Here is a 6,571-nt window from a genome sequence, read left to right as displayed (position 1 = left end):
GTATATAAAATTTACACTCTCGCAGATAGATATTTGCAGTATTCAGATGTTGAAACAAATGTGTTGGAAGTGTATAATTTTCATTTATGAAACATTAAAACAGTTTGATGGTACTTTAATCAGTTTACATAAAATTTGTTTGTTTGCAAGTGTGATTTTCTTAGATTTGTGTATGAATTTAATAAAATTTATATGTACAGTTTAGATTGCTATTGTCTGCTTGTTTATTAGTTTACTTACCACGGCAAGTAATGTGTAAATAATAAAGAAATATCTCTACGTTGAAAATATGAACCTAGTAAACTCTAGAATAGTAGAATTGATAATATAAATAAGGAAATAAAGAAATTATTTCCGTGATTGATATTTTAACCGATCTGGTCAGTTCCTTAAAATAACAGTTTTGTTAAAATGTTCAGCTTAAAAGTTGAACAGCTGTTAATCTGCATAGTTTTCCTTTTTTTTTGTAAAGTCTTACAAATGCTGTGTGAGACTTAGTTTGTTTATAGTAAGTGTTAGAAATGATGTCTATAATTTCAATCCCTTTAACTCATTTCTAGCACTTTTTTTATCTTCCCTTATTTTATTTTCGGGTGTTTATTGGAAGGATCAAGAATGCATGGATTACTGTTGTGGATAGGATCTTATAAGTAGTTCCATAAAAGAAGTCAGGTAATGTTAAGGAAATCTTTGAGGAAATAGTAAGTAAAAATTATTTTGTTCATTAAAAAATTCATATAGCAGCACCACCAGGATAGCATTATAAGTTTGTTTCTACTAGAACCAACAATTATACTAATTCTCTTGGAGCTATTTAATAAATTGTTGGTAAATTCTTTGGTTAACTGAAGGATTCAGATAGGTTGAAAATTAAAAACAGTCTGACTGTTCTTGTCAGACGTACAGTCACCTTGAAAATGACACAATATACACTTTTTTCTTTATCAGAGTAGAAGATATTTGATAAAATTATTCAGGTTTCAAAATTATCTTTGGTCCAGCAATTCTGAATTCTGATATACCCCTCTCTCCTGCAACCTGGAACAATGCTTATCCATGAAACAAATTAATTAATTTGCTTCTCGATTACACTTTTTACCGGTGTTTCCTTTTCAAATTTTGTTAGAAACTTTCAAAAATTTTTTTGCATAACTTTTCTCAATGAAGACATTTTCTTTGACTGTTAATTTGTGTCATTAACAATTGCTATATATTCATTAACATTAAAATTACCTTACAAGGAGGCATAACCTTGTCAGTGACGAGTCCTCAGCACTAACAAAACTCGCTTGTCCTGGTAACAGCCAGGTCTCCCCACTCGTTACCAGAATCCTGCACACAATAGAATGGTTGTAAATAAAATAAAAAATTATAATCAAGTATTCACCACAATTGAATTTTTAAGTTGATCATGCTGTATATAAAGTGTAATATTCTGTTTAATTTATTAAAGTCTTGTTTGGATTGGTGGTTTTAATTTAATAAACTGATCCTTAACTTGTGCATTACACAAATAGTCATAAATGCTTTACATAGTTTGCTTGCGTATTGGAATCCCTGATGGAATGTTAATTTATTTATTTATACCATATAATAGCATTCATATATGTATTTAGATGTTATTTTAAGAAGAATGTTATTTTCAGTTTTCTTATTTAATACATCTATATACTTTTTTTAATAGCTTGTAATTAAACTATATTGTTAATGTTGTTATATTTTGAATTTTTAGTTTTATGCTGTTAATCTATTTATTTACTAAATGATATTGGGTATAGAAATTTATTGTTTGTTCATGGTACTTTATTCGATACCATTATCAAATTTAAATATATTCACCCATTTGTTTAAGTACATATTTTTTGTTTTAATGATTTGTTTATTAATTTTAATTTGGAAAAAAATATTACAGACACATGGTATATTTATATATGTGTGTGTGCATACACACACACATATTACTATTATTTGCAATTGGATCCTGTTGGATCACATAAAGCTATCTATTATGATTCAGTTTTATCTGTTTTCCATGCGGCTCTCATTTTTTCTTCAAGAGTTGTAAGCATTTTCTAGATCTTTTTTGACTTGTTGGATCCAGGGGATGGTATTTAGACCTTCTATGTATGTCAGAATTTTGTGGGTGAGCCTTATTGTTGGGAGTTTGTATATGTGTTTGTAAAACTGTAATCTTCTTCTTTGTATGTCTGCTGAAGATCGGATAATTTTTCTGAGATTTCAATTTGTCAATTTTTCTTCTGCTCTTTCCAGGCTGAGAATCTTTCTCATAATTTTGGGTTCTTCTTTCAAGATGTTTTCTAAGTCACCTTTTCTGTGGAGTGTGAAGGTTTTGCCAGCATACAGAGCTTGATTACAGTGTTGTAGTACCTGATTTTTGTGTCTGTGGACAACAAATTTTTGTTGTAGATGTGGGTTTTACCCATAGGCTTTCCTGAGTTATTGCAGGTGAATATTCTGTGCTGTTTTTCTCCCTGTAGGTATTTGAAGTGTGGAAGTATTCCGATTCATCCATATTTTGTAGTCAGTAATTAGAAGTTGAGTTTTGACTAGATGAACTCAATTTTTTGGAAGGAAATTCGTAAGCTAAATTTTCCAACAAATTTGTTGAGAAATTCTACTTGTTTCATTGCTGTTATGTCATTATCTGCTAGTATGGGTTGGTCATCTGCAAAAGCATTAGACATGAAATTTTGATGTCATCTTTGCATCTACCAAGTTGCATGAGTTTCCAACAGTCTTGATTTTTGAATTCTTTTTCCCATTCTCAAATGACTGTCCACAATAAGGTTGAAGAGAACTGGAGACAGGCCATCGCCTTGTTGGATACTGATATTTCGCTCATGAATTTCACCTTGGAAGTAATGAAGGAAAACAATTTAATGGTAGAATCTTGTAAAAGAAATTAGATTTGTAGGAAACCCAGGTTTTCTGAAATTTGGTGATTGAAATAATTGTAGAAGGTAAAAATTATAGAGACAATGATTAAAATACGTAAAGCAAACAATTGTAGTTAATTAGTTGTTAAAAGATATATTAGAAAGGTTATTGCAGAATAGAAGTGATTCAGAGTGTCATTAAAACAGTCGATGTTCGTGGACTAAAAAATTATTTAAAAATAATTGTTTTAAAAATTGTTTAAAAATTATTTATTATTATTATTTTGTAATGGTTTATTTATATGAGAATTTTTTTTTGTTTGATTTCTAAATTAATAAAGAAACAGTATGTTGTACTAAAATATTCATTTTATTAGTGTAATTAGGTCATTGGCTTGTCCATCTCTCACAGGAGTAAAATGTTAAATTAAACACTTATATGGTGTAATTTAAATTAGAAAATTAAAAAAAGATGAAATAAGAAATATGATACTGGTCAAATTGTATTTAAAATGTAGTTTTTAGAACAACTGGCTTTAAATTACATAAGATTTTCAAACGGATGGTATTAATGCAAAGAGAAGACTTCAGTACAAGATATATTTATGTACGTTAAAAATATATGAATTTTAGGAAGAAAGTCAAGCCGATTATGTATCTTGATGATAAGATGTGGATATGTAGAAGGAGCCAAAGATTTCATCAACAAAGAAAGTGGACAATAGTTATGTTTGAGAAGATATTTGTTTCATAAGTTATTGCAACATTATTTTTTTTATTAGGTAGCGATTATTACCATGTTGTAATTTTTGTAATTTTTCAATTGGTTAAAGAAAAAAATTGACTGGATTGTGATCTACATTAGTGATAATCTTAGATAACACCCCTTATCATAATATTAAAGTGAATGAAGTCAAATTCAGAGAAAGAAAATAATGCTCCTTAACTGTCTATGATTAAACTGCATTTATTTTGTGGAAATGCTTTAACAGTTTCATGCGGTTATATTTTTAACAACAAAAAATATAACAGAAGTTGTTTTTTATCAGTACCTTACTATCATTTATTAGGGCTGTAGCCAGAGGAATAAACTAATTACATCAGATTATATGTTTAACTTCTTTTTGTGTAGTTTTAAGATGCCTTGCAATCAAATTCTAAGTTGCCTACCTGGAAAGCTTTATCACAGTAGTCAGAAGGTGATAATAAAATATTGAGTTCCATGAAACAAGTGAATTGAGGCAGCATATGTAATCGATCATTTTACAACTGAAAGGATTCATTTGTTTATACTATATTTCTTAACACAGTTTACCTGTGAGTCATGACATTCATTGTACAATCATTTAGTGTGGTGAACATAGTGAAGGTGTCACTTTAGGATTGTATATTACTTGTATTTTGATGGGCTTTGCATGATGTGGAACAGTACATTTCATTTTGTGATAAAGGTAATAGGAGATCTCTTTCCTTAGTAAATCTAGCATGGCGCTCTTTGTTCTTGAGAAAGGCTCTGTTGTTTTTATTAGTGAACTATATTCATGTCATTTTTTTAATTCACATTGGGTCATCCACGATTTTACGGTTATGTTATTTAATAAGCATTTATGCAAATATGAGGAAGTATATTATTACATTTTCATTATATTTCAACTATCTATGCTGTTTGAATTATTTGTTACTTATTGCTGTAGAGTAAGTTTTTCTCTCAATTTTAATATTTAGAATAACAGTTTTAATTAACTGATAATTATTATTTTTACTGGTAGCATTATGTATCTTTTATTATTACTGTAAATGGAAATTTTATGTACGAGGTAATTTGTTTTTTTTGAAGTCTGAAATAGTTTTATTGAAGAAAAAAAACACATTTCAGAAGTATTTTTTGTTTGCAAGGGTTTTAAATTTTTAAATATTATCTTGTCTCTTAAAATTACAACAATAATCTTCTAACATATTGTTCTATTAATTTTACTTTTTATACAGATTTATTATATTGGAGTTTTTAAATTTGTTTTTTATAACCGTATTATTTTTAGAGCTTTTTTTATATTACCTAAACAATTTATAATTTAGTTAAATAGCATAAGATTTATTTATATTTGTAGAAAAAAGAGATCTGGAAATCTATAATAATACATTTATGTTGAAATTGTGATTATAATTTTTAACAAACGGCAAATTTGTTTTAGAGTATTTGCATGTTGTTATTGTTATGTTTATATGTTTTTGCATATAATTATTACTTCGGTTACTATAAAAAAAAAGAGATTAGGAGACATGATGTTTATTAAAATCAATAAGATTAATTTTTTTTAAAATAAATGCATTTTAAATTTTATGTGAATTGTTATGAAATTTTATACAATTATTTATTAAGTCTGGTTTATTACATTATTTTATTTCCATATATATATATATAATATATTGAGTGTGTGTGTGTGTGTGTTTTATTAATAAAAAATATTTATGTGTATTTTATTGTTATTTAAAGTTTATGTAATTTAACTTTATAAAGGTACAAAATATTTAGCATTTTTAATGTCCTTTGAATATTTTGCACAAATGAAAATAAAGGGTAAGGAAATAAGTATTTCTGAATTACAATAGTTATGTTTGTTCATTTTATCTTATTTTATGACTATTTAATGATTTTATTATTAAAAAAAAAAAATTTCATGAGGTATGTATATGAAACTGCTATATGTTCTGGGACTATTTTAATGGAGTATTAGTTTAATATATATATTAAATTAAATGTAATTTATCTAAGTTTATTTTCCTTTTGATTGGATAGAATTAAATATAATAAAAAGACATATTTTATTACCTTTATTAATTTCTTGGGTTAACCAATCAACTGTACAAACTTATAAATTAAATACACAATGTTTCTTTCATATGTAAGTATGTAAGAGAATTTTGTATGATGTGTGTATGAATGTGTATTGTCACCTGAGGAAGCTTAGAGAATTCTAAGCAAAACGTGATGTATTTAATTTATAAGTTTGTGCAGTTGATTGGTTAACCCAAGAAATTATTAATAAAGGTAATATTTTTAAGTAAAATATATCTTTTTATTGTATATATATATATATATATATATATACAGTATATATAATGTGATATGTTGAACTGTACTTAATTACGCTGATAGTATTATAATTATTACATCGCATTCGGCTATATATTGTGGAGATTATTTATGAAATGATGAATTTTATTATAATTAATGTTATTAATCAATATTATTATTATTTTAAAAATATTCTCTTAAATAATATTATGAATTTAATGGTGTAAGTCTTGTTTTATCATGTTTAATAATAATAATAATACACTCAATTTTACAGTTAGGATTTTGAGGAAGTTGCTGCAATAGGTTTGGAATGGTGTAACTTAAAAGTGCACAGGTTGCATGTTAGACCTGTTATGTCTATGGGGGGAGAAATGATTTTTTTTTAAATACATTTGTTTTGTACACTTGAAAGAAATGTAGTTTTGTACCAAAAATATTGGCAAGTTTAATTCTGTGTAATCTCAAATTTACAATAGTATGATTTAAATGCCCTTTTATATTTTACCCCCACTAATAGTTTATACTTTTTTATCATAATCATTTGAAGTTATTTTCAAATAATTGTTCTTTGGTTTTTGAGAGTGATTGTTTATCT

The sequence above is a fragment of the Lycorma delicatula genome, chromosome 10 (assembly GCF_047948215.1).
Source record: "Lycorma delicatula isolate Av1 chromosome 10, ASM4794821v1, whole genome shotgun sequence".
Lineage (NCBI taxonomy): Eukaryota > Metazoa > Arthropoda > Insecta > Hemiptera > Fulgoridae > Lycorma > Lycorma delicatula.
The sequence above is the reverse complement of the archived record's forward strand: the minus strand, read 5'-3'. Positions refer to the sequence as shown.